This window comes from Urocitellus parryii, chromosome 4 (genome assembly GCF_045843805.1).
Source record: "Urocitellus parryii isolate mUroPar1 chromosome 4, mUroPar1.hap1, whole genome shotgun sequence".
NCBI lineage: Eukaryota > Metazoa > Chordata > Mammalia > Rodentia > Sciuridae > Urocitellus > Urocitellus parryii.
The window spans coordinates 125470455-125480269 of NC_135534.1; the positions used below are offsets into that span (position 1 = coordinate 125470455).

General features: G+C 36.8%; 1 non-coding gene across 1 annotated transcript; it reads right to left on the reverse strand.

The window, feature by feature from the left end:
* Nucleotides 1-5400: 5400 nt before the first annotated feature.
* Nucleotides 5401-5470, reverse strand: Trnaa-ugc (transfer RNA alanine (anticodon UGC)). The gene has a single exon. It is a non-coding gene; the product is annotated as a tRNA-Ala (tRNA).
* Nucleotides 5471-9815: the final 4345 nt, after the last annotated feature.

Here is a 9815-nt window from a genome sequence, read left to right on the forward strand (position 1 = left end):
GTTTTAAAAGAAGTCTGTCTAGATATAATAAAAGGTCTTTTGAGGATCAGAAATAATCTTTATTTAACATATTTGAATAAAATAACATGAGATATAAAGACATAAAATACATAAATACATGAATAAAATAAAGAGGGAAAGGATTTTTAATTATAGAAATTTTTAAATACTTAATATCTAATCAAAAGTATTTTTAATTTTTTTATTATTATTATTTTAGTTATACATGCCAGTAGAATCCATTTTGACATAGTTATAAAAGAATGGAATATATCTTGCTCTAATACAGAACCCAGTACCTCTCCTTCACCTAGCCTCTCCCCAGCCCCTATTCCTTTCCCTGTCTCAAATGCATTTTTGTAGAGTTAAAAGTTATTGATATTTAGGAAAAGTTACTTGCTTAGTTTATGTTTATGTAAATAAGGGATGTTTTTGTGTGTGCTGGGGATTGAACTCAGGGCCTCAGGTATGTTGTTAGGCAAGTGCTCTACTGCTGAATTACACCCTCAGTTCTTATTATAAATAGATATCAAAGACACAGTTGCTTAAGTCACTATATGGGTTAGTTTGAAACAATACGTTCGTATCCTATATGTGTATGGTGCTATTTTGTTTACTAATTGTTATTAATTCTAAGATTTTTGTCTCATTTCTTTTGCCTCTTGAAATGTTGAGGTGAAACCTGTATCATATCATGTTCCTTCACGTTGGCTTGTTCCATGACACGTTCTGTGCTGCAGTCACGTGTCCTGTGTTTGATACAGGGTGTCTATGGCATGTGGATGCTACTCCTCCTTCTTGTTTATCTTTTCCTCCATTTTTCTACATCCTCCTTTTCTCTATTGTTCCATTTTTCTCTTTTTTTTTTCTTACCATCACTTATTTGTGAGTTCATGAGCCACCATTGCAACTTCAGGGGATATTTTTGCTTGATGAGCATAAAACCTACCTTTAGGGGATAGGGTAGTGGCTCAGCAGTAGAGCGCTCGCCTTGCACATGTGAAACCCTGGGTTCCATCCTCAGCACCACGTAAAACAAATAAATAAGTGAAATAAAGGTGTTGTGTCCAACTACAACTAAAAAATATATTTTTTTAAATCTACCTTTAATTATTGAGAAAATGAGTTAGGATCTTGGAGGGGACTCAATCTTGGTATGGATCAAGAGGAGTTCTTTATTTCCTTGAAGCTTTGAGTTGACAGGATGGGCGTGGAAGAGGTGGTGGTGATGGTGGGATAGGCTAAGTTGGCTTCTACCTCAAGTTTCTCCTCTATTCTCTCCTCTACTAGAACTAGCCTGCCTCCACACTCTTCCACATGCCTGCAAGTCACCTCCACATACCTGCCCACTCACCTATGTGGCTCACTCTCAAGCTTCCATTAGGCCTCTGGTAAAATGGAAACATCCTGCCAAGAAGAACAACCTCTTTTCCATTCTCCAGTTCTGTCTCTTCCTCTTCCCCTCCATGGCACTTATCAGCCAACACACACACACACACACACACACACACACACACACACACACAGTCTTGTCTTTCTAGTATAAACTATCCCAAGAGCAAAGACTTTGATTTGTTTCCCTCTGTATTCCTAGCATGTGGAACAGTGCTGAGCATAATAGGTACTCAGCAGATATTTGTTGAGTGAACAAAAGTTAACATTGTTACTGAAATTTAAGAAATGCTGCCATTACTTGTGTCCCCATTGTCATATGTCTGTGTAGTGAAAAAGACCTGGATACATCTATCCTCTATAAATGGTGCACATGCACAAATTCTCCTTAGACTTTTGGGTATTGTCATTTTTAGGGAATGACAATATTTCAATCTTTGTCTTGTTCTTGATGCTCTTAGGACATAAACTTGATGATATTCGGCCAAAGAATGTAGAAACTCCTAGATCCCCTCACAGATCATCAGTTCCTTCTCCTTTCAGGCTTCTTGAAGGAGTTTTATGCACACATGTAGTATAGGAAACATAACTTTCATGATTAGTTGAGGGCTTTTCACCAAATCCCAGCTTGAAAGAGCTGGACTAGACCAGGTAAACCTGAAATTGTGTACGATTTCAGTTTTTCCTGTTTAAGAGCCCTATAATGTGTGCAGTGCCAGGCATGAAGAAATGAAAAACAGAACTCACAAACTAGAAATAATAATATATTCAAGTATATGTTGCTGAGTGGTGGTGAAGATCAATTAAAAGAAATCATGAGAAATTTCATAGTAACTTCTAGAAGGCTGCACATGTATTAGTTGCAATTTTATTAGAGGACTTAAATTGTGTGGTGATCAAGTCTTTGGAGTCAAGCCAGCAATTTGGGGAAAGTTCATTTAGAATCTATAGCTGTCTGGTCAAAATTGAGACAATATGCAAAATTGGAGAAAGATATCTGGGTCATGACATTTGAAGCAGCAGTGGTAAGATGGAGAACCCTGTAGAAGGTGGAAGTCCAGGAAGAGAGGGTGACTTTTGGATTGAGTTTTAGGTATGTGAAGACTAATTATGTATACAGGAGATGAGTTCTGGGTTCAGTGATTGATGGCACATAAAAAATCTCAAAAGGTGACACAAGTCAAAAGCTATAAGTAATATTTAAAAGGGAAGGAGTTTTGGAAGCAAATAAAATTGATCTCTACTATGTATCTCTATTGTGATTGGTTTAGGGTTTAGGGTTTCCTTGTGGTGAATGGTTTTGCCTTATGAGAGCTCACAAAGAATGTACTTAGGAGTTGGCATAGGTGGAGGAAGAGGAAGACATCAGAGGCTTTACATCATCAAAGTGTGTGCTAAGAAGAGGTTGGAGATCATAGCAGAATGAAGCTGAGAGATCTAATTTTTTGATGTTTACCTGTGGTGGAGAGTTTTCCTTTTCAAAGTTTAATCTTTATTTGGAAAGCAATAAAGAAGGAAACACATGATCATGCTAACTGATGTAGTTTCAAAACATGTCTGCATGTTCCTTGACATTCCTTTAATCTTGAGTCTGATTTTCCTCCTCCTCTCTCTCCTTGAGAAAATTATCGTGGTTGTATGCTACTAAGTTTGGGCTTACACAGCACTAGATATAGCAATAGATAACTGAAACACTAATCAATGGCAGATTTTTAAAATTATCAAAAACATATACTAATTTCCTCTTAATGTTCTTTCAGTTTCTCCTCACCCTCCATTTCTGAATGAAAGAGCACTGATAATAAATCATCTACAGCAGTGCAGAAATGAATTTTGACCAATTATTGCTCCAGAAGGCCCATGATTGGCAGCACCTGGCAGGATCCATCAGCACCTCTGACCAAGGCCAGGTTAGGAAGGTGAGGATACTAGAAGATAAGTTGTCAGTATCTTTCCAGATTCTGGCTCTCAGATAGAGTGAGATCCCAGTAAATATGTATGTAGGTATTTGTTTTGTTTCTTAAACTAATTCTAATTCCTGTGCTTTTGGTGTAGGTTCTCTCTTTGACTTTATTGGCCACGGGATTGAGTTGTGGGTATTGCTTAGAAGTGTGCAAATACTGTGTTTCCGTAGGAGGTTTGTGTGAGGCAGAGGGAAACTCTAGATTGCAAGGGCAAGATGAAAAGTGAAAAAATACATTGGAGTGAGAAATAGTAATTAACTCCTATTGTATCTATTCTTCTTCTAACATAATATATATTTTACTGCTTTACCCAGTGAGTAGGATTCAAAAAATTTCAAAACCACTTTTCTTAATTTAAATAAAGAATTTTATGTATCATTAAGTTCATAATTACATAAAAGCCATTGCTATTTTAAATCTCATGTTCCAACATTTGAAGAAAGAACTTTTGGTTTTCTTTAGAGTTTTGAGGAAAGGAAGAATACAGCATTAGCAAAATCCTCCAAAAGAACTGAGAAGGTGCAGGAAGTACCAATAGGGCTACACTCTTCTATGAGAATTTTGGAAAATTCAGAGAGGTTCCTTGGAAGATGGCAGGACCGGGAGGGGCTGACCTATTGATGGTCCACAAGCCTATTTGGACAGAGGCAAAGAATAGTTTTGAGGCATACTGATTGAGGACTGTTGTTAATATAGTCGTCCCTGTCCCTAAGTTTCTATAAGGTACTGGGTTCAAGATCCCACGTGGATGTTGGAAGAAACTTGCAGATGTTCAAGTTCCTTAAATAGAATGGCATAGAATTGCATATAATCTATGTATATCTCTCCTATACTTTAAATTATCCTAGATTACTTATAATACCTAATAAAGTGTAAACGTCAAAGAAATAGTTATTAGCATCAAGTTTTTAAGGGAGTGATGACAAGGAAAAAAAAAATCTTTGAATGTTTAGTTCAGACCAAATTTTTTCTGAGTGTTTTTACTCTGCAGTTGGGTGAATTCGCAGACACAACTGTCTTATTCCTGACTATGTGGTACACAACCTTTGGTTGATGGAATCTGCAGATGTGGAACCCATGGGTGTAAAAGTCCAACTGTACTGAGAAAAGAGGGAGAGCATCCCCTACTGTTCTTCTCAATCATGTTTTATACCCAAGGTTAGAGAAGAGCTAGTCTACTGCACAGAGTTTAATTTAATTCAAGATCTATGTATTGAGCACTTTTATGGAGCTGGACTCTGGGGATACAAAGACAAAGCTCTATCACTGCCCTGAGAGCCATGGAAATAGCAATCCCTGTATTATGTGTCAAGGGAAGACATGGAGGGCAATCCAAGGCTGTAGGATAAGGAGGGCCACTCTGATTGATTTGTCACAATGCCAGAAAGCCATTGTGTCTTTTTCACTTTCTGTCTTGTCATGTACCACTTGTCATGTACCACTTTTTAGGATGATTCGTATCATTTCTTAGGCATGGAATAGAAAGGATTCATTCATAGAACTAAATTTAAAAATCATATTAACTAACATCTCCTGAGGACCTCGTGAGAGTCGAAAGTGGCTCTCTGAGAAGCCTCTTGAGAGAAGGAAGCTGGGAGTGGCCCTGCATACATAGAACCCAGCTCTTACCTCCCTATAGCCAGGAAAAAGAGGTTGCACTATACCCACCCTGAAGTTCTTTGGATTTTGAATCAGTATCCTTTCCTTTTAAGATGTTAGGATTTTATTTGTCCTCAGATTTGTTTTATTTGTTAGCAGTTGCAGTCAAGCCCAAACTGACTCCTTTTCATGAGAATCTAAGCAAGCTTAGCCCTAACTGGCTGCTGGACTTTAGGGAAAAAAAATAGATAACTAAGATGTATAAATCAGGAAACAGGGTTTCCAAATACCCTTTCCTGAATTTGTTAGGCATTCAGATATCTGAACTCCATTACCTCCACCCCCAAAAGTTACAAAGATAACTGTGGTATGTAAAATTATCATAGTTCTCTCCCTCCCTCTCTCTCTCTCTCTCTTTTTTTTTTTTTTTTTTTTTTTTTTTTTTTGGTGATCCTGGGGATTGAACCCAGGGCCTTGTGCATGCAAGGCAAGCACTCTACCAACTGAGCTATACCCCAGCCTACCCCATTATAGTTCTCTTCTAATCTTTTTTTATTTTTTTAACATTCAAATTCATTTTCAAAGATTTTTCCAGCTTCTGGTATTCATGTATGATTGCATAATATTGATTTGTATATGATTTCATAATATTACAAAATATTAACCAAAGTTTGCTTTTCCCAATATTTCTCCGTACTTCCCCTTAACCAAGTGCTCACTAGTTCTTAAACTGACCATGAATTAGAATCACCCAGGAAGCTTTTACAAACTAACCCTGCCTGGGCCTCACCCCTAGACTGAACAAATCAGTATTTCTGGGGACTTTGCTGAACTTCTTGTTTTCAGGGGATTTTCAGTCAAGGGATAAAAAAATCAAGGATAAAAAAGGAATATATTTTTGGCATTTGAGTTTGAACAGACTAACAGGGAAGTGGAAAGGACACAGACAGAAGATCTGGCAGAAAACAGGAAAGTTTCTTTTTCCCAGAAAAGGAAAAGATTCCTTTAGTGGCGAGGGAGCCCAGTGGCTAAAAAGAAGAACTTGAGGGGAAAAGACAATTCTTGTTTATTTGGGGTCCTGAAGACCCTCCTAGACAGAAGGGATAGACCTACATGCATCTGAGATGTATGACTAAGAAAGGGGACTGGGCGTTTCAACGGATACTTTCATGGACTGACACTAGAAAATCAGACACCACCTCCTTCCCTTATCTGTTACTCAACTTTTTAGTGTTGTTACAAAGATACCTGACAAAAACAATTTAGAATTATTTTTTAAAAATGCTTAATGAATGGACGTATGTATGCATTCACCAACATACCATGCAGCCAAAAAATAGAATAAAGGACCCCATCATGTCCTGATATAGAAATTAAAGTCTATCTCAATTTATATTAACTGCCATTTTAGGAAAATGGAAAATAAGAGAATGTTCACACATTTGCTTCTACGTGCATTGCATACTTCTAAAGGATCATGATGCCTCATCATTTCAGTTTATTTAGAAAGGATTTTAATTTTACGTATTAAAATACTTTAAATAGACTCCTAAGAAGTCTGACTTTTTCTTTTCCTCTTTGATAATCCCATAAATTTTTTATGTTCCCCATCCATTTTTGCTGGTTTAGATAATGTCTGCTTTAATGCAATTGATAGTATATTGCAATATACTATCATGCTATAATTCTACTACATCGAAGTGTAAATAAAGAACTTGGGAATAGCATTAACAATTTAGTAATCTTCCACTTGAAATCCTTGTTTGCACAATTCACAATAGCCAAACTATGGAATTCTAGGTGTCCATTAACAGTTGACTGGGAAAAATATGTGGCATATATACACAATAGAGTTTTATTCAGCCATAAAGACAAAGGAAATTTTGGCATTTGCAGGGAAATGGATAAAATTAGAGTCATCATGTTAAGCCAAATATGTCAAACCAGAAGGTCAAGGGTCATATATTTTCTCTCATATGGGAAAGCAAGAGAGAAAAAAAGGAAAAGAAACGTGGGGTGGATCTCATGAAAATCAAAGGGAGATCAGTAGATGCAAGGGACCATCTGGTGGCAGAGAGGGGGTAAGTACTGGGGAGTGATATTGCCCCCAAAATACTGTTATATTGTGTGCATGTATGAATATTTAACAACAAATCCTGTAATTAGGTACCAATATATTGCACCAATAAAAAATGTGGAAAGACAAAAACAAATACTTTGACTCATTATAGAATCTCATTGGGTAAGATGTGGAGTATAAACAAATCACATAATGTTAAATCATTAAATCACTAAGAACATAACAATTCTGGCTTTGGCTAGAATTACTTACTTCAACCGCTCAAGAAGCCTGGCTAAGAGGTACCTCCTATGTCTCAGGAGAAACACATCATACTGACCATTATTTATGATTTTTCATAAATAAATTTAACCTATCAGCCCTTTCAGGTATTAAGATTTAAATCATTTCTAGGTGAAATTGAAATTCTGAAATCTAAATCCTTTCTATGACTGTCTGCTTGTGTTTTGAAATTCCACATTGGCATTAAATATTTATAATCACAGAATCTTATTATTGGAATAGACCTGAAGGCTATATGATCTTTCTCTCTCTCTCTCTCTCTCTCTCTCTCTCTCTCTCTCTCTCTCTCTCTGTGTGTGTGTGTGTGTGTGTGTGTGTGTGTGTGTGTGTGTGTGTTTTCCAATACTGGGGATTGGACCCAGGGGCACTTTACCATGAGCTACATCCCCAGCCCTTTTTCTGTTTTTTAATATTGAGACAGGGTCTCCATAGGTTGCACACCCTTGTTTCAAAATTACAATCCTCCTGTGTTAGCCTTCTGAGTAGTTGGAATTACATGCATGGGGCACAACACCTCTAACTGATCTGTGTATTTTGATGACATAACACAGGACTGTTTGCTGACCAATAGCTTCCTTTAGTTGGTAACTTTCTAGAGAAAAAAAATTAAAACAAAAACACCACCTTGCTAGGCAGATCTGTTCATTTAAAAAAATATTTTTCAAAATTTTATACTTAAATGTAATTATCCCTTTTAAAAAATTGTTATGGTTTGGATATGAGGTGTTCCCCCAAACCTCCTTTGTTAATGCAAAAAATATTCAGAGGTGAAATGACTGGATCATGACAGTTGTAATCTAATCAGCCCATTCTAGTTTGAATGGGCTAACTGGGTGGTAACTCTAGACAAGCAAGGCTTGTCTCTGGGAGGTGTGCTGTGTCCTGGAAGGGTTCATCTTCCCTACAGCCCTTCCCCTCTCTCTCCCTGCTTCATGCCACCAGCATATGAGTTTTCCTCCATACCTTTCCACCATGATGTTCTGTCTCATCTTGGGCCCATCATGGACTAAACCTCTGAAATCATTAGCTCCAATAAACTTTCCTTCCTATAAGTTTTTCTTTTCAGGCATTTTGGTCACAGCTATGCAAAGCTGACACAGAAATCAAAATAGCAACATATCAAACCAGATCTCTGGTGATAGTAGATTAAAGGCAAACAACAGACCCTAGAGAGATTAACATTTAGTTTTTACTCCCTCATGAGATCTATTTCTTTAGATTTACTTTTCATTCTGTGAGCCAATAAACACCAATAAACTCAATTTTCATGTAAATAAACTTGATCTGGTTTTGATTGTTTCTTATCCAAGAACCCTATAAGATATGATGATTAAGACAGGCATTTCTTACCATAGTTTAGAGGTCCTTAGATGATAGATATGCTAGGAATTATATTTCTTTTGTAAAGTTTTTTAAAATTTATTCTTAAAATTTTATTTATTCCAATTAGTTATATATGATAGCAGAATGCAATTCAATTCATATTACATAAATAGAGCACAATTTTTCATGTCTCTGGTTGAACACAAAGTAGAGTCATACCATTCATGTTTTCATCTATGTACTTAGGGTAATGATGTTCATCTCATTCCATCGTCTTTTCTATGCCCATACCCACCCCTTCCTCTCCATCCTCTTTGTCCTATCTAAAGTTCCTCTATTCCTCCCATGTCCCCCCACCCCATCCCCTTTATGAACCATTATCTTTATATCAGAGAAGACATTTGGCATTTGGTTTTTCGGATTGACTTACTTCACTTAGCATTATATTCTCCAACTCCATCCATTTACCTGCAAATGCCATGTTTTTATTCTCTTTTAATGCTGAGTAATATACCATTGTGCATATACACCACATTTTCTTGATCTATTTATCTACTTAGGGGCATCTAGGTTGTTCCATAGTTTAACTATTGCTATAAACATTGACGTGGCTGTGTCCCTATAGTATGCTGTTTTTAAGTCCTTTGGGTATAAACTGAGGAGTGGGATAGCTGGGTTGAATGGCGGTTTCATTCCCAGTTTTCCAAGGAATCTCCATACTGCTTTCCAGATTGGTTGCACCAATATGCAATCCCAACTGCAGTGTAAGAGTGTTCCCTTTCCCCCATATCCTCACCAACACTTATTGTTTGTATTCTTAGTAGCTGCCATTCTGACTAGAGTAAGATGAAATCTTAGAGTAGTTTTTATTTACATTTCTCTAAATGCTGGAGATGTTGAACATTTTGTCATGTGTTTGTTGATTGATTGTATATCATCTTCTGAGAGTTGTTTGTTCAATTCCTTGGCCCATTTATTGATTGGATTATTTGGGGGTTTTTTTTTTTGGTATTAAGATTTGTGAGCTCTTAATTCCAATGTATATTTTTGGCATCTTTGTCTAATATTAGATAACTGTAATTATGTGGATTAGTCTCTGTGTCCTCTATTCTGTACCATTGGTCTACCAGTCTATTTTGGTGCCACTGCCATCCTGTTTTTCTTACTATTGCTCT